General features: G+C 35.3%; 1 long non-coding RNA gene across 2 annotated transcripts in view; it reads right to left on the bottom strand.

Moving 5' to 3' along the window:
* Positions 1 to 20,394, bottom strand: part of LOC122835490 — an 81,331-nt gene that overhangs the window by 55,647 nt on the left and 5,290 nt on the right. The gene's annotated exons all lie outside the window — the stretch shown is intronic.

Below are 20,394 nucleotides of genomic sequence, written 5' to 3'. Positions count from 1 at the left end.
TTTTAAGACCAAGTCTGAAACTGATTGACATGAAAATATAAAAATTAAGCTAAAACGATGTTATGTGCTTGATCTATGATAGTTTTTTAGCTTAGTCAATTGAACTGTTGATAACCGTTTGTAAATGGTTCTGATCACTGTTTATAATCTTTGATAACCTTGTTTTCACCAACTGGATCGATAATTGATTAAGCATGTACCTTTTTTATTTAATTGCCACTGATTTGCTACTTTTTCGTCTTCCACTGACTGAACATGAGCTATCGAAGATAAGAGAAGCGAAAAAGATTCAGAAAAATCTCAAAAGGAGGTTAATTTACTGCTCTTCTGAATATTTTCATACCTGTGGCGTTAGGTCAAATGAGTTGTATGCTTCTTAGCATGCTTCATCGAGACTTGATGCTTGTACAAGATGATTCAAGATTAGTCACTCTTCTGCCAGCAGCTTCAAATGGGAACTGACAGCCATGAAATGTTTAGGTTTTGAACCAAAATCTCTTTAGAGATTAGCATTGGAGTTTATGAGTATCTTTGTGGAGATTTAAATTAGATCATCACTCATTATTTACCATTTCTAATAACTGAATAATAGATTCTAATAGTGCTAAACCTCCAAATGGGTGTGTAGACAGGACTTACTGAAAGAAAGGCTAATTGAAAGCTCAAGAGAGCAGTCGGCAGGCTGGCATGGTTCAGTATTTGTCATTAGACCAGACTGCTGGGAGAGAATAGAGTGCACTGCGCCATTCGTGTGTAACCAAGATTTATGCTAATGTTTCACTGCATATGCTTATTCTACATATCTATATTAAACTTAATAGACTGTTACATTGCTTCTTAACCTCAGCTTCCATCCATGATTACCTTTTCTGATTTCTTTGCAAAATGGGACATAAACACGGGGCAAGGATTTTATCAGCGTGTCAGTGGGTTTGTTTCCAGTGGCAGACCATGGCTCTCATAATCATACTTCAGGGAGTCTATCTGAAAGTGCCTGCCTAAGAGGCAATAGTTAACATGTCACTATGTAATTTCCCAGAAAGCCTGGTAGACTTTCTTCCATATTTTCATCATTGCAACAATACAATGAATTCTAACAAAAATCTCCCAGAATTTTTTTTTTTTATTCAGTTAATTTTGGTTATTACATTTTTGTATTTGGATATTCATTTATCAAATTGGACAATTCTTATATAATAAATCACTGGTACATAATAACTTCAGTCTATAGTTAGCAACAACATTAAAACAATAGAAATTAATACAATAGATCTGGTTTCAACCAAATTATTTAAGGAAACGTTCCAATTGCTTACTACATGCATGTTACATATCAATACTTAGTAAATAGATACATTTAAGGTATTTGAGGTTTTTATAGCTTAAGCACATCCTGAAATAAAGGTCTCTGACAGGCATTCAGATGGAGCATAGTGAGATCATCAGTCTTCAAAAACATGGCACCAAGGAGGATTCTTCTTTAAAGCAGGAGAAAGAAACTAATAAAACTAATCCAAGCATTATTACTCAGCATTATGTTGTGATTCTTGCACACTTGTTTGTCATTATTTATTTTTGTATTGATGAACAAGGTTATTTAATTTGAAAGGCTGCTTAAGATTCTAAAGTTATGACTACATTTTTTTGGAGTTGGGTCAGCTGCTTTCTCATTGGCCTGGAACTATTTATTGCAAAAAATATAACAATTTGACCCAATCAAGGTCTCATTCAAACTATTTAATATGACAACTGTCAACAATAGTTCCCTCTATTCACAGACTAGATCTGCTTCTGCTGGATGTAAGAGTGTCACAAATGCTTTATCCAATAACATACTGAGACTTTGTCATGCAATTTCTATGAGATTTCAGCAATGTTTTACTGAGTAATACTGTTTCTCTGAATTTATTGGGGCTTTTTACAACTAATGTTCTGCAGTTTGTGAAAATGTTAAAATTATTACATCTTGTGTTTCAAACATAGAAAGTTCCTAATTACAGCTTCAAGCTGCATGGCTTGAGAGGTAATGCATTTAACACAATTGCTCACACTATGCAATCTAGAAAACTAATTTCCATTCATGATGCAATAAATTGAGGTTGCTTTTTGTTCTCTAATATTTGCTTTGATTTTTATGAATTGCTTGGTTAGTAAACTTTGGTTGATTGATTTGCGATTTTAATGTTGTCATTAAATACATACACACGTGGACATAAACGCAGTGTTTTTATGCTGCAAATAAAATTCCTTTATTTTAAAATTATGGTTCCATTTTCAACTGTATAGTGCTGCAAAAAATGCATTCTCCCAGGCTGAATTTCAACCTTATTGGCCATAAAAAGCTTTACTTCTTGGATTCTTAGTTGTAAAAATTGTATGTGTGCCATTTTCCTTGCACTTCGGTATTGTGACCTGCTTTGAGTTGGTCTGTTGTATAAAATTCCAAAGCATTGAGGTGTCTGGTTGAAAATAATAATGCAAATCTTACACCAACCTATTTATCAGAAAACAGATGACTTATTGACCTGGACAATATCTATATAAATGACTAGTAATGTTAATTTCGGTTTTGCAAACTGTTAAGTCTATTTGAAAGGAAAACAACTTTTTGAATGATAGAGTTAAGATTTACTTTGTTTAACAGAAGCAATAAAATGTTACTGAGTTTTGGAGGTTTTGGCATATTGAACTATTCAAATATCCACTCATCCAAACATATCTGAGGCTAAACTTCACACCCCATACACTCTCAGTTTCTTTCCAACTCTATTTTGCCAGGCTTTTGACTTACAAAGTGCTATGCTTAGACTTGGTTTAATTGCAAAGGCTTTCTAGTGAAAAGGGAATAACTATCTGAAAATGTTTAGTCAAGACACTGATCCAATGCAGCAGGGATGCTTCTCGGCTAAGAGTCAGCTCATTGTTTCTGCTTGTCCTTCAAAGTAGAAACCTTGACACTGTCAAAAAACTCTATTCTTTCTTTAACCTTCAGTTCTTTCTAAGTTCTTGGCAAACTTTCCACAATCACACACAACCTTGTACGTCCATCAAACTGAGGACTTTGTATTGCCTTCCATTCATTTTAGTAACTGCATTTGTGCCTAACCCAGACAACAAAGACAACAAAAATCTAATGAACATTTTATATTATTTTAACCCTTACTAGTCTATTCCTAACCTTAACCTTAACCAAAAAAAAAATCATACCACAGTTCTAGACCTAACTAGTAGAGCACAGTAGAAGTGTAAAAAAAAAGTCCTCTCTTTTCACAAGTAACCTCTTTTTGTTGGTTCTCAATTTGTAATACATACAAGTGTACCAATCCTCGAAGGTTTAAGGCATAAGTCTGGGATGTTTTGTGTAATTCACTCCTTAAATTTTAGGCAAAAACCGCTTGACTCTTTAACACGCCAATAAGACAATTCTTCAGCAGCTTATAGATGTATCGTAACAAGGAAAATAAAAAAGTAGACCAACCACTTGATGCAAAAGAAAAGCTCACTTTAAATCACCTGCAACCCCCACCAACTTGTTTTTGTTCAAGCTAAAACCAATAATACCACTACACCAAAGCCTTGTGCATTCCAACACTCTGACCAGGCTTAAAACAGATTTTTTTTTTTTTTACAATAAGTGCACCAGTTTCATAACTGTTCCATAAATTATATTTTTCACTAGATTTACTTCAGATGGATAATTCATTCATACTTTGCCCTTGTCAGTTTGATTTTGATCATCGAAACTGTAAAATGCAGATGTGTGTGCGTGCCCTTATAGATGCTACATATAGAGAACTGAAAAATGCATTAAACCAAAAAAGAACATGTACGTGTTGTATATGTGTGCATACACGTTTTCCAAATGGATTCAGACAAGCTCTTAGAAGTATTAAAATATAATGCAACGGTTTATATGTCACCTGAGGCCCCTGATATGACTGTAGGAATGTAAAAGTTCCAAGATGTAGGCTGGTGTATCCCCATGTAGAGGGTATACAAGTCCAAACCAAAATCTTGAATTAAACTCTATGCAACAAAGTTGAACTTACATTAGCAATGGAGTCGCATGGCCAAATTATCAAGCTCCAATAAGGAGCCTTGCAGCAGCGTTCTGCATAAAATGCAAACCGGACCAGAGACGCCTTACTTAGACACGTATAAAACGAGTTCCAATAATCCAGCATGAATTCAAAAGCATGAATTAAGATTTCTATCTCAGGATGAGATATGATAGGGTTACATTCTGTAATATTTCGCAAATGGTAAAATCAAGATCAATCCAGAGATTTGACATTATTTTCCAGCATAAAACCTGAGTCAAAGGTTATCCCAAAGTTTCTAACAGAAGATTTGGTCAAGATTTTTCTGTATTCATCTGTATTTAAGTATCACTTACACACAATGTTCAATGAGTCACAGAGCATATATTTTACTATAAAATAGTCCTACAAAGCATGATGTACAAAATAAGAATAATAACCAAATGAAGGTCACAAATAAGAGGCAAACATTAACTGTTTTTAACTGTTTGCCAGCTAAAAACAGCTAGGCTCAAGATTACAAATGACGAACATTACTTGGATTGTCTAAGTTCCAAACTGCCCAAACCTGAAACTAACATTTTCTGGTTATTCCATAAGCTTTTAGTTTACAACTGAGTCAAACAAATGTTTCTCAATAAGAGGCTGGCATTGACTGAAAAGACACTGCTACCAAGTAAGTTGGTACATATATATTGACTGCTTCTTAATGTTTTCCTTTGAGCAGCTAAAAACATCAGCTTAGTTGCTTCAAAATCTTGTTGAGGACACATTATCATTTCACAAGGCAAAACCAGACGGCAGCAGCACTGTCCTTTGGTCCCTCTGCCTCAAGTATTCATCAAAAACCTATACTGTCCCATGAGCTTACTGCCATATGCCGCTGGAAAATGTCACCAGTGAAAGTCATAATAATTCACAGTTTTTTGAGCTCCTTTTGATGCTCTTCTTTGCCAGAAATATTAAAAGAAGTAGCTCATATATTTGAGATATATGTTAAGCAGGGAAAACAAGACAATTGTAATATATGACCCTCATATCAAGGGGCAGAATATTTTTGTACATCTTTCAATCTGTTTATCAGTTTTGGGTTGATTGTTGTAAAAAAGACTACTAGCTGAACCTTCAGTAGGCTGTGGAAAAATATCTAAAAGTCATCATTATTATTTTACAGCTACATAATAATAATGAGGTATATTTTTATCTGACACAAAAATGGGATAAAACTATTTTGAAAATCGACTCCATTTAATGCTCATCACAATTTACTCTAAACAGTTTTCATAAACTTCTCATTCATATTTTTTTATGTTTTGCTTTTGTGTTACCTTATAGATCAAATTTTTCATAAGTGTCCTATGGCAATTAAAATTACCATTTGAAAAAAAAAAATTAACAGTTTTAAATATACTTTTCATCAACTCCACATTTCTGTATTAAAAATAATTCTTATTGGTCTGATATTATACTCTATTATGTTGTTTCCATATATGTAATAGGATAATCATAATAAACAGAAAATCAACTTTTGTTCAACTTTGAACACGACTGATGTGATGTGATGATGTGACTGTGTTGAAATTCAACCGGAGCAATCAAAGTCAATGGGAGAAATCCCAGATGGAGAACTGAAGGGAGATGAGAATCTAGGGGAACAGCATATGAACGCAATGGTCATTCTAGTCTTCTTAATTGATAGACTACAAAGTCTATCGAAGCGCAGTTATTACAACATTTAAAAAGTTGTACTACTGAATACAGGTAGATTTTTAAGAAAGGACAAAGAACATTGAAAATATCTAGAGTAGTATAGCTGGGGCCTGAGACTTTTTGTTTAAACCAAAATGACTAGTTTTGCCCTTCTCTAAACTGAAACAGCCTCTTTCAACTGTTTCAGTTGAAAGAGGGTGAAGTGGGGATGTTTCGACGCTGGATCGATTCACAAAGCTGAAATTCAAATACGTAGTTACCCTATACATGGGTTTTTAAATGCAGTGTAAAAACCCATGTATAAAAGACATTCTCTTGTCTTTTAAGACAAGAGAATAATCAACACAATATTGTGTGGGGTCTGTAAGAATCAACTACTTTTGCTTATGTTGTGTAAAATTTAGTGTTTATTAAAACAAGAAAAGTATGTTTTACAAATTTAAAGTTCTAAATAGGTGTTAGATATTATCCAGATGAGACATGTGACCAGTTATTGTGTTTGTTTCATAGAAAATTCTCCTTTCCCTTTTAATGCAAGGACAGAAAGAGGCTGCACTCCTCTGCGTGTTAGAGGAGGGAGTTGTGCTGTTATCTGCTGATCCCAGAACTTCCCTTGGAGCACCGGAGTGGGTCTGTATCACGTAGTGCACCGTGCACTGGGACTGTGCAGCCTGCTGACAGGAAAGCTCGATTAGCGAGTCACAAAGAGGCCAATATAGAGGAACACTTCCTCAGCCAAAGGGGGTTTGCCCAGAGAACACACTCCAACCCTCTTTCCTGACAGAGGACAGTGACAAACACACACACACATTGGCTGGCTTACCTCAAGGGAATGCATGATGGATTGGGATTTGGTTTTTCCGACACGTGCACAGATGAATCCAAACATGCATTATATGACACACACATTCAGACAATAAAGAAACAAGCAAATAATTTGCAGTCTTTGAGAACAAGAAGTACTGTGATCTGTATTCTATTATCACAACTGTTAAATTGATTTAGAAATGAACAAAGTTGACAATTTTCAAAGAAAGCTGGCAGCTATCCAGACAAAGCGATGAGTATGTTTGGACTGGCCACAGCCATGCGCGTGCTGCCTTTGCTCAGACAATGGGATGTAGATGTGGAAGTGGGCCTAGGCCAGATGAGGAAAACGAGATAGCAAGGGTGGGATGAGGGGTGGAGGTGAGCAGAGCGCAGACCGGTGGGCTGTTATGGGACCTTGTGGCGGAAGGGCATTGTTCAGCAGAGGAAAAACACAACAACAATAAAAAACAACTCTTCCTGAATCTTTTTATATGATTATGTGGAGAACAATTGAGTGGGTGGGATCCTCTGCTTTGAGGATATTGAAAGAGACCTCTCCTTTGAGACTTAGAATGATCCTTTCACACCTTACTGTGGAACACAAGCAGGAAAATAAAACAATGTGAGCTGCTGAGTAAGAAGCCTATTGATCAAGAACAGCGTGTCCATTGAGAGTGATTACAATGGCCTTTGGCCTGTGACACATTAAGCAATGAACCAAAGGTTAATTAGGGGAAAATTGGCTGGTATTAGATCCATATTTGCAATAAAACAACTTCTAGTGTATTATACTTTAGCATTATGCAAAGTCAATCAGTATCAAATCAAATTAAGCTATAGATTAACTTTTTTTCAAGAACTAATTCTATTAGTTTTAGTATTCTACGAAAACTGCACATTTTTATCCAGCTGTCTTGAAAAGTCTTGCCATAGATTTATGAGATACTTTGCATACTGTATCAGTGAGCATGTTCATGTGCACAGTAAAAATGATGTCGAGTTCTGGGTCAGACTGTTTCAGCTGATTCTGCGGGGTTTAAGATTTCACTAACCCTAGGGTCATGCACCTGATATACCTTTGAATCCTGTTGTTTACTGGAGTGAACAAACCTCTCAGGGGAAACAAGCGTCCACAGATAAGAGTCTAGTGTGATGTTGCACATTGCAGCCCTGAAGGCCCAGACATTGGTTTTTCTCTTCATCTCGGTCTCACATTTTTATAGCATTCCATTGATTCAGCACTGCTTCAGTTCATGTAGAGGTCTAGCAATGATTGTGTAGCTTGATACAATATTACCTGTTTGCAGACAACTGAATACATAAACTTCCTCAAAGTCAAAATTAATTGGTAGAGATCAGTGTACACAAACTGTTGTACATTGAAATTGTGTGATACAAATAGTTTATTACCTCAAACAAAGTTAGAAGTAAACTGGGTAAAATCTGTGATACATTTTCTGTAATCAAACATTTTCTTGATATTTCTATTTTTGTAAGAATAAACAAATGTTTGTATGCTAAAGCTCCAACGGTGCTTTGTAATTTAGACTTTTTCTTAAAGTTACTGATCCAGTAGATTGTGGAGCATACAGTGGATGAGATGGATTAATGTCAAAGCTCTTCTGGAACAAAGGGTCCATACATGGAACTCCGCAACTCTACAACTAAAGCTGAATATATATACACATACATACATATATATATATATATACACACACACATCCCATACTGTGGTAAGATCAGTTCAAGATATTAAATTAGAGCAAATTTCATTTTCAGCACGAATTGTATTTTATACATCATGGAAAAAACATAAAAATAACAAATTTAATCTCATGTCTTTCAGATGAAATGTGCAGAAAAATAACATAATGACCAAGACAACCTTTAAATATCCTTAAAAAAGGATCCCACAGACCTCTTTTTAAAGGTAAACATTTATTACCTTAGGGGTGCCTGATGGGTTGGAAGGCAGTCACTTCACGGAGCTCTAAATGTCATCCTCTCTTTGACACATTAGTGACAAATGAGGAAAGGGAAGAGTGATGCTTTGACCTTCCTTTCTCTGGTTCAGGCAACTAGCAAGCTAAAATCAAAAGAGGTGCTCAGTAGCATACTGGCAGAAATAACAGAAATGCAAAACTAGGTCAATAATTTTGAAAACTGGCCATCATGACAAATGTGATAGTAATTATGCTTCTACACATTTCCTTTTCCAATAGTCTTTCCATCTGTCTGTCTGTCTATCTGTCTGTCATATAAGTGTTGAGTAATTTATAAACCATGAAATGTTGTGTGGCTGACTTTAAGATTATTGAAAGCCGACAATAGCTCAAATAACCACTTGCTTCAACTCACACCTGCAGAATGCCGTCTCTGAGTCTACAACATTACACTGGGACCCACACTTGTCAGTTAAAAGGAAAGCACAATTTGCAAAACCTCACAAAACTTGGATTTAGTAATGAATTTAAAAGTTTTCCTTGGCCCAAACAGTTTTTGCATCGTGAAGCTAAGCATATTTACCACAAAAATATCTAACTTAGTCTCTGTGTAGTCCTGTGATGGACATTAGTCATCTTGTTTGTTATTATCTACTTTTAGATAACATACTGTACCAGTCAGGGAAAGAAATAACATACACATTAAAGGTGCTGTATGTAACTTTTATTAAAAAAAAAAATTTGTTAAAACTGTCACCATGTCGTGACAGTATTATATCAGATAATTGTGAAAAGATCAACTTCCTCTACCTCTTCCTGGAGCTGCTGCTGCGGACTGAAGAAATGCACCACCCCTGAGGTGTTCCCACAAAAAACGACCAATCAGAGCCAGGAGGAATGTTTTAGCATTCATGTACTTGCTGCTAAATGTGCTGATGGCGGAGAAACAACTTACCGTAACAGGAAAACCGTTAATTTGCACGGCTGCCAATAATAGTTAGCGTTGTAAAAAATATTATAAATATAATTAGTAGGCATTTTTTTCCTGAAAATTAATCAAACTTATTTTTCTCTTATTATATGTTGGACAGACACATATCAAATATGCAAATGAGCATAACCAAGTTCACTGAAGGGAAACAGCTATAGACTCAAGAGTTTAGTGCCTTAATTGTTTTGTACAGTTTAACATGGAAACTAAGACAAAGCCTCATCAACACAATATAGGACACTGCACAGTATTCACATAAAACACCATGTGTTACTCTTTACGTCATTCTGTGATGGGTATTCCTCATCGCAGAATTTAAAACAGACTTTGGAGGTTTAAACTATTCAAAACAGACATGTTCTGGTGGAGGGTGCTTTGGACTAAAATTGGTTTGCCTTCTGGAAGTTCTGACCTGGGCCACAAGCAAAGCTTTCAAATTGGCAACTGTCTCTCTACATCATTAATCAGGCACACAGAGGACTGTCTTCTATCCAGATGGGGAGCCTCTCTACAACTAGAGGAAAATAAGCAAGCTAATTAATTCTTATTGTTATAGACAGAGGGCGATTAGATGGAGAGAAATTGAGAAGAGGACATGAAGAAAGACCGGTGAATAAGTCACCTCTAACAAAGGCCTGAATTCAGAATATGCTCTCACTAAATGCTCTTTGTTTCTTTAACAAAATATATCTGTGATTTGTAATGCTGTAGGACTGAAAGGGGAGGACAGAGCGACATCACAGCTAGAGGTTAATGAATGATAATGAGCTTGGAGCACTCAGGGACACCGTGTGGTCATGATTAGACAGGCCCAGTAAGACAATCAAACTCTGTGTCCACTTTACCATAGTGGGTGAGATAAAAGGGTAATTACTACAGGTTAAAATACCATAAAACTTCTTACAGAGACAGAAAGGTACCTGTGGTAGAGCTCTATGTTATACATTGTGGGAGGGATATTAACAAGTTTTATGTTTTATTTGCATCTAAAACTAAATATGACCTTTGGATTAATCTAAAAACATACAATCAGTCTTGTGAGCCTCATATCAACATTAATAAATACCATACAGTAAACTGAATTTTTTTCAGACAAATTAATTCAAATATGATTTTAATCAGTAACAAGCACCACTGGACCCACTGATCACCATTGGTTAGATGTATACACATGTATGCACTGTGATGAACTCAGCACCTGTCTTGGACGTACTCTGCCTTTGGAGTAAAAATTTTGGATGGTGGGATAGATTGATAGACAGACGGCTAGGGATAGAGTAAGTCATAATATTAAGGAGATAGACAATGGTCTCAAATTTTAAACACAAATTATTTCGGTCTAAAAATAAACTGAACTGGTGTATCATGTTATCACTAAAGTTGTCCAAATTATGTGCTGAAACCATAATCCTGTTTTAAATGCATGCTATGAATCCATATTTTTTGGGAGTTTAGCATTTTACATCTGTTGTTCAATAAACTTATCTTCGGGTATATGCAATTACTAAAGGTAACACAAGGTGGTGAGTGGACCACAGACATTTGCTCCTGTTCTTGTACAAGCAATGTCCTCCAAAAACCTCTGAACATGCTCCTCAACCGCATGTGAGAGTGGTTGTCTTGTGCTTTTTTCCAATCCAGACGAAAGGAGAAAGGTCTCCAGCATCATTATTTTTCTCTAAAATGTAACTGGCTTTACTGCACACCCTAATTTGCTTGCCGTAATTATAGGTCATGCTCCCCTTTTGTAATTTATAAAACCTTTTGTTCTTATCAATAATGAATGGACCTTAGCAAATCATGGACCTATAATATTTTGATATTATGAAAATGCTAATGCGTCAGGGACCTTAAGCCTTATCAGCCAGGTCGGATGCTCTATTAAACAGCCCGCAGAAGAAGTTGGAAGCAAATTGCTTATGTTAATGCCCCAGTTGTATCCAGACAACATGAGGAGTCTGCAATTAATTTCATCCAGGCGGCGGATGGACAGGCAAATTTATTTCCCTTCCACAGGATGGAGGCTCCCCCCTCCTTTCTCACAGGTCTTCATGCATAGAATTGGAGAGGCTTCGAGAACAAGAGATAGAGGGCAAAAGGCAAAGAGAGAGAGGAGCAGTAACTTATGAGCAATCTATGACCTAATTGAACAGCAGCAGAAAGGGAGGACAACATCAGGGAAACAAGAGACGAAATCTTCATTCATTCTGCTGACAAGTGTTTTCTCAACTTAAACCTGTTTTATTAATTGTGTTTGACACTTCCCTAATTACTTTCATTTACATCACATCAGCCCCAAGCACATGATGGGACTTGCAGCTCATCTCAATATTGGTGGACCAAAAGGAGAACAGCTGATGACTGGCATAAAAAGACATATCACAAGTAAGGGATGATATAAAACTTATATGCCAACCACTTCATCTTACTGTTGAAGGTTTTTAGTATGTTTGACATTTCTGTTCTCAAAAACACAAACAAAAAATAAAAATTAGAGATATAAAGTCATCATGATTGTTTTTGGTAAAAGCCCCAACATGTTTTTTGTTGTTTTAGCCAGTGTTGTCAATAGTCTCAATCAGAAATCCCTGTCAAAACACAGCTTCCAGTGCATACTCTATTGATGCTGTCAGTGAATCAGACTGTCAGACTCACCACTTATGTCCAATTTCTAAATCTGCATTATTGTTTATGTACATAGTCTTGGTTACCTATTCTGGGTTTTCCACTTAGGGTTTATACATTTTTCATATTTCAAAACGATATTTAGAGAGAGAAATAGAGGTTTCTTCAGCTCCGTGACCTTACGTGATCTGCACTTCCCGTTGCAGCCAAGGGACTCGCAGCTGGCACAGCTTAAGTCTTAGTTATTTCGTGACATGACATTAAAAACAAAGTACTAAACTTTTGAAGCAGGAGATTTTTTTCCCGATTTTTTTTAACTGCACACATTTAACTTGACCCACATATGTTTCAGTGGTATCAAGAGAGTAAACATGCTAATATTAGCTTACAATTTAAACAATGTTCTCCTGGTGTAGAAACTTGTTGTCAAAGCAATGTGCAGTTTTGTGTGTTAGATCAGATAGTTAAGGAATAAAATAATACCACACTGAGCACCAATTTTCCAGTAACTGAAAGGTAGGTATAAAAAGTTCAAAGATACGCAGACCACACATCATTTGGCTAATTATTTTTGTGTGTCATATGTTTTTAGTGTTTTTGTGTTGTAAAAATATATTAATAAAGACAAAACACACTGAGCTACTTATGGGTTAAATATGGGAACTTTAATGAACAATAAGGTTTACAAGATGTTCTAAAATGACTTGCTTAGTGGTCACCTTGCAGGTAGAAATCTTTCTTTTTTAAATTTGTGCAAAAACATGTATGTGCCAAATGAAAAAGTAACAGCATTAATACAGTTATTGGGACTATTGTGCTACCATTTTTCCAAATAAAAATATAACAAACAATAAATTTCCCAGGTTTCAAACCCCATCTGAATTATTTATTTAAATAAAAAAGAAAAAAACAATGTAATAAAACATCAATTAAAGGCATTTTTCCCTTAATAGGGAGATAAGTAGGATTATGGTAGGGCATTGAATTTTCCTCAGGCATTGCATTCTTTTGAAAGGTTTTGAAAGCAAAAATAATTCTTCCTGGATAGACCACAGGCCTTCCATGTGTCTGCAGTGTACAATAATCTGTATAATCTAAAAAAAAAAAAAAAGTGATTCTTTCATTTTTCAAATATATAATGGAAATAGATGAAGATGACTCATAAAAATTTATACCTCACCTCTCTTTTTAATTTATGCCACACCCTCCAGGCACATATTATTCAAACATTAATATAAAAAAGAACTGTACATCACAAAGTGTCAGCTTTCACTTCTACTTCCATTCAGAGTCATGCATATTATATTCACACTGGGCTTGACTGCTGCACGTCTTACAACAATTAAACATAAGGTAACAAGCAGATTGAGAGATTGATGAATAACATCCATATACAGCATTCAGTGTACTCAATTTTTAATGACCTCTTTGCCACCATTACCTTTCACTTTTATGTTTAGATAATGCACTTTATGCAAATTGTCAAATTCTATAAATTTTAGATTTGTCACCATTTATCTTTCCAGTGTCACTGAGATTTCCAATTGTGATATGTAATTAAAATAAAATTCAAATCATTCCTTTTGTTTTATCCCCTAAATAAATAAAAGAAATATGAACACTGGTTTAAAAACTACATTGAATCTTATGACAACAGGGCAGCATATTGATGCTGCATTCAATTAGCCTCAGATTTGGGAATGACGTCACATCAAAGTTGAATGAGTTCTTTTATATATTGACATAATATTAATGTCAATCATTTGGGTCAGGGTCTCTAGATCACTCTTAAGAATGAGTTTGTTCAAGTTATTATTAGCTTTTTACCTGATAAGCAGCTACAGAAAGCTAGTGCTTGTAAAGTTTAAAACAAACTGGTCATACAGTCAGTACATTTAATATTTTGCCATTTTCATATCCAATACGTGTTGCACAAGGAGGGACGTTGTTGGAGTAACTTTTATATTTGTTGCAATTTATTCTTTATGAAACTTTTCTTCCTTATCTTTTTGAGGAGGAATCTTCACTATTTTAATAGACTTTTTTGCTTTGGAAGGATATTTGTTGCAACTTTTTTTTATTTTCAGAAAGCTGTAAAGGTGTGTAACCACAGCTGGGAGTTTTTCTTCTTTTTTTACAACTGAAACACCCTGAGCATCATCATCATAACACTGTAATACAAGAACAGATAATACTATAACACTACATGAGAACCTTCCTGCCCACGGTCATCACAATATAAAATAATTAATGAAACATGGATAGTTTCATATTTAATATTTCTATGGAATTAAAGTGTGTTTGTGTTTAATTGCACTGAATGTGGTATGAATTATGAAATCAACATGCACTTTTATGTCAACAAGTCTTTTTTTTTTTAAAATAAAGAAAACAAAACTAATGCAACATCTATGGAACCATTGGCATGGCAAGAGTTTGTTGAACTTACATCAATTTCACTGAATTTATACAAAAATAAATTTACCAATTCATTCTTGTTTTTGTTTTTAATGAATGTACAGCAATGTATTGCTTAATGGTTTTATTGTCTGTAATGTGTATATTATCGCAAATACAAATATTATTAAACAAATTAACAGTACATCACAATCTAAAATGTCTATCTATCCTTTAAATAAGTTCTGTCAAGTTCAATAAAATGATTCCTTATCTCTGTTAATCAGTATCAATATTACCTAGATCAGCCTTAGCTTGGGGATTAATTAGAAAATAGATAGTGGGTAATCATCCTGTACACTGTATTGATGTGTATCGTGCGCCATTAAAAATTCAGTTCACTCATGTGGTGGGATACTAGCAAACTGTTTGCTTTATCCACAGGAGGGAACGTAAACACTCAAAAATCATTTACTTTTTGTTCTCACCAGTTTTGATCCCCTATGTTTCGGCATTTCTATGTCAGAAGACATCAGCTTGACTCTATAAATTACCACCTGATCCTTTCTTCCTGGATAATTAGGTACCCATTAGTTCTAATCAAGTAGTTACTTAATTATTGCAGTAATTAGTCTAATGGTCTAGCAAATTGAAGCTTTATCACTTTCAGATACTTAATGTTCTTGGCAGAGTACATCACAAATGTCAAAAGCTTGGGCATTGGCAATCCAGCAATAGAAAACAAACTTTCTATCATGTCATAAAAAGGTTGGCTTACTCATGTGTGAAATGCTTATTGTTTAAAATTTTTGTCTGAAGTCAGGTTAAGAAAAAAATACACTAATCCTATAAAACATGAGGCATTCCTTTGATATTTTTAACAAATAATGTTAGCTAGCTTGATAAAAATGTTTTCTCGGTGATCGTTTTTATTTTTTACCATTCGCTTCAATCTTCCATTATACAGACATCAAATAAACATGTTCACCAAGTTAGTTATAGTCATGCTTCAGTTCAATAACAGTCATGAGCCACAAACTAAATGTGAATTAGCTGTCTGTAAATAATTTTAAAGTAGTCCAAGTTTTTTTTCTTCACCTGTTAATTAACTGCAGTTAAAGAACATAAGCAAACCAAAAAAGCTAGAACAATACACTAGAATGAGAGGTCACGTGCAAACAGATGAGTCACCTATATATTTGACAAAGCAATGTAAACAAATTTACAAGAACCACAATAAGAGAAGAACAACAGGAAATAACTTGAAAACCATCTAAGTCAAATGTATCAGTCACTTTTTAATTCCTGTCCTATCAAAACTCTTACTAAGAAGTCACAATTTTCTAGACACTAATATTGAAATGACACAAAAAGGACTTCTCAAACTAACATTTAATAGTCCACTTTGTGTGACCTATTTGTCAAAAGAAGTTCAATGCCCCACAAGATGCCTTCACAGAAAAAAGTAAAATGGTAAAATCCTGCAGGCTCCATGCCATATGACAGGAGTGTGTGAAAACTGACACACAAGAGTTTTCAAATTGGGGCCCGGGGAGCCGAAGCATAAAATAACTTCAATCTCAGCAGCTCTCCAAGGAATAGAGCAGAAGTGCGACCAACAACAACACAACAACAGAGAGGCAGGAAGGGGTGAAGGTAGGAGTTATTAGAGGATAAAACATGCCTCTCCATCTCACTCCCTCTCTCTCAGGAACCCCAAGGATGATCAATGGATTTAGTCAGAGGGATATTCAAGCAGAAAATTGCTGCCTTTTTGCTTTTCTTTGAAGTATTTCCAGAATACATACTGGAGCCCCTGTCCACCAAGGTTGAAAATAACAGTGCAAGTGCAGTCTGTACCAGTAATCCTGAAAAAAGGGGTGAAAAAAATATGTGGGGGGGAGCTGGTGTGGGCAACAAATGTTAAAGGACGCAGGGAGGGTTTAGATTGAAACTTTGCAGGTATAAAATTGAAGGCAGCCAGCTGAACAGACACAGTCAAACTATGGCTATTTTTCAAAACTGAACCTCAGTGGTCACCGTGGAAATAAATTAATAAAAAAGGACCAAACATAGGACACCACTATGCAAATATGGCTACATGATTTATTTGATCCTGTTCACATGTATTAACTTTAAAAGGTCCAGTTAACTTTTTTCTGATTTTTTTTTTTTTACTATACTTGTTCAACAAATTATTTTCAAATATGAAACTAGTTGTCACATCATAAAATCCCACAGAGTATGTCAAATTTTGATTTTCTGCAGCAAAAGTAAAATGCATCTAGTTATAATTGACTTAAACATAAATTTTGGCTGATTCTTACTTAATGCAAAAAGGATTTCTGAGGTCAATTTGATGATGACGGTTCTGTTAAACGAGCCAATGTACCAAATCGTAGCAGTGACAGGGTAAACTCGAGTGTCGGATAGCGAAGACCGCCCCGGCCCCTGGGGGCCCCTGGTGGCACTATGCAGATGACAGCAGAAGCATGTGGCACACTCGTGGCATTATGAATAGGACACAGCGATGGGGGACCAGACATCTCAGCTCCCTGCTGTGTGGTGTGATGGCCTCATCTGTTTTCCCATCGCTACTCTAATACATCTGCAGCGCACTCCTTCCTAATTAAGATTCCACCGTTCTATTAGTCATAGGATGGAAAGGATATCACAGAGGGTAGTTTAGCCAGAGTTTTTGGATTAATTGCTGGGCAATTCACCACACACAAGAGTGCTTAGAGAGCCCGAACAAGAACACCAGAGACAATAATTTAGCTCTCTCTTTTTTCCCCCCCATTCATGGATGTTATTTTTACAGATAAGCCTCCACGGGAATAGGCTCTGCAAACTATTTGTCACATTCTATTCATAACTTTCATTAATAGTAAGCAGGGTTTACTAGTGTGTAGCCGTGGGAGACATCGTTTAGAGGTATGGTTATTTAAAACTGAGCATGTACATACTCAGTTTACCTTTTGTTTTTGCTGCTAATGCATTTGCATCAACTGATTAAATATTAACGTGCAGGTTCTAATTATAGTTAGTGTTGTACTTAACATGAAGAAATGAATAGCTCTTAAACAGCTAAGCCCCAAATTATTCACACATCTACAAGATTTAGGTCATTTTTAGTACTTTGAAAATATTTTATTTTAGAATATTTTTGCCTACATGTCACCATGGGGAAAAGAGCTTTCAGCCACTGCTCCTCAGCTCTGGAACTCACTTCCTACTTATATAGATTAACCTCCCTCACTTAAATTGGCTCAAACTGGCATACTCACTTTAACATAGATTTAACAGTTGTTAAACCTTGCTAATGGGTTAGATTTTTTAAATGATTGTTTATTGAGCCTATATTGATCTGTTCTTTTTTGTAAGGTGTTCTTGAGTTTTAGAAATGTGCCATCAAATAAAAAGCATTATTGATATTGTTACTGGATTATTACTGTATTTTGACAATCATCAAAACATTTTAATGCCAGTGTCTTATTTAGGGAAAAAAATAAATCTAAAAGGCTACAATTCTCCCTCTACATCATAGCACATATTGTGGAACTGTTTCTTTCTTTATCCATGAATCCACACAAACCATATTATGCACTGACCAAAATACTACAGGTAAATCCTGGAGAGAATTGAAAGAAATCCTGCATTTTCTGTGTGGTTCCTATCATGTCAACAACAAGGGATTTCTTGTTATGGTTTAATTCAACAATAGCATTTGCAATTGGGGTTTTGGGCATCTCAAGGGCATTCCTGGTAAAATTACTGAGACTCTGCACCATTTATCACAGCCTGACATGTGTCATGTTCCAGATTCTGGTGCAGAGAGGTTACAGCTGAAGACAGCTCTTTCTTTGTTGAGCAGTCATCAAAGACAACATCTCGTATTTATCAAAACAAAAAGAAAGGAAAATCCACTGCAGGAACAGGAACTAGAAAAATGTCATGCATTCAGATGCTCCATAGAAAACACACACAAGTATTTAATTTAATACATCAACACCAAATACAACAAATGATTTCCTTTTTTTTTAATTAGGTTAAATATGGTTTTATACAATTTTAGATTCATTCAACAAAATTAGAAATATATTTTTTTTGTTGTTTGTTTGAACTGAAGGCTTGAGCAACTGAAAAAACAGAAAAATTGTATCTTTTACATAGGCAGTTTGTTAGAGGTAACATTAAAACAAAGGGTAATAAGTTGTGCTAACAACCATAATAATATTTTTTTGTATCGCAAATATTGTATGTTGACAACCTAATGTCTAGTGTGATATAGTATATTTCCAGCATATTACATTACAGATTACTACAGAAAGGCAAACCTATCATTACAAATCTCCATGAACAACTATCTGCCACAACAACCACTGTAATGTCAAAGTTGAGCTAAGAGGTGGGTTGAAGTTCAGCCCATACCTTCATATGGAGAGGCCGTATGTCCTATCCTACACCAGACAAAAGCCTAAATTTTGAAACAAAAAACATTGTTTGTGGAATTAAAACACTAAATGTTTTCAACAATCAAAATGACTGAGTGTGCGTGTTTATTTATGTGGTTAATGACAAAATTTTTAAATAAAAATCAGTGAATAATTTCCAGCTTATAAGAATCAAAGCATATATTGGAGAATTAAAACAACTTCCAGAGCTATAGAGATATACTTCATCATAAAGGAAAATTAAGATTTTTTTTTTTACATTTTCAGGACCACATTTGGACCACAATTCTCTGATCTTTAAGAGTTAATATAATCCACAGGAAAGACGTAATGCCAACCTAATGTGTACCTGAACCTGTCACCTCATTCTTTCATTGTTCCTACTCTACTCTGCTGTTTCTCATCCTCCTCTTGTATCTCTTTCTCCTTCTCCTGTCCCAATGCATCAATCTCCTCCTCAACTTTCTCACTCCTACTCTGGCTGGCATTATTATGTACCTCTCTTCCAACTCCATAACCACAGTTGACACTGTCCTTGACTGAAACTTAACAGCAACAATGACCTTACAGCACTTTTGCAAATAATTTGTAGTGATAGAACAAAAATACATTACACCAAAATTTTGTTTTGCAATAATGAAATGTATGGCTTTTTCTGGTCAATCAGAAAATATCCGTGTGCACTAAACTTTAAAAAACACAAACACACCAAGACTGGTTAGAGTCCTAGGATGATAATTGGTAATTTCATGACCAACCAGCTAGTCATGCTGATTGGTCAGCTAGTCATGCTGATTGGTCAGATAGTCATGCTGATTGGTCAGATAGTCATGCTGATTGGTCAGATAGTCATGCTGATTGGTCAGATAGTCATGCTGATTGGTCCAGTGTCATCATGACCTTGTCTCTTCCATTACATAAAATATCTGTTATTTTAGTACATTTGGTTGCATCCTGCACAAAGTTTTGTTGTTTTTCTCCCCTACCCATCTCTCTTTTTTTTACTTTATGCATTTTGACTAATTTAGCCCACTGCTCTTTTTTACTTTCTTTTTTAAATTTTGTCTCCTATTAGTTTGCAAAATTTCAGACTGACCCCATCTGACATTTCACTGCCTACAAAGCTCCAAAGCGACCACAAGGGTGGCTGTGCAGCAGCACTGATGCACTTAAAGAATATTTGTTGACTAAAATATTCCATTACTGTTTTTTCCACTTTAAAAGAAATGTAAATGACTTGTATAGTTTCTTAGATATGTATAGCTTATCAAATTGCATTTTGTTGCAGTATAACTTTGATTCAGAGTGTATCATGATTGAGTGCCGTGCCAAGTCAGTGTTTGCAGGTTCAGTTTATTTAATGCATCTCATCATTGGCATTATAATGTAAGATGTATTTTATTGATTACAAAGCTGATAAACCC

Source organism: Gambusia affinis, linkage group LG08 (genome assembly GCF_019740435.1).
Source record: "Gambusia affinis linkage group LG08, SWU_Gaff_1.0, whole genome shotgun sequence".
In the NCBI taxonomy this organism is placed as follows: domain Eukaryota; kingdom Metazoa; phylum Chordata; class Actinopteri; order Cyprinodontiformes; family Poeciliidae; genus Gambusia; species Gambusia affinis.
This window is presented reverse-complemented; position numbering and strand designations above follow the sequence as displayed.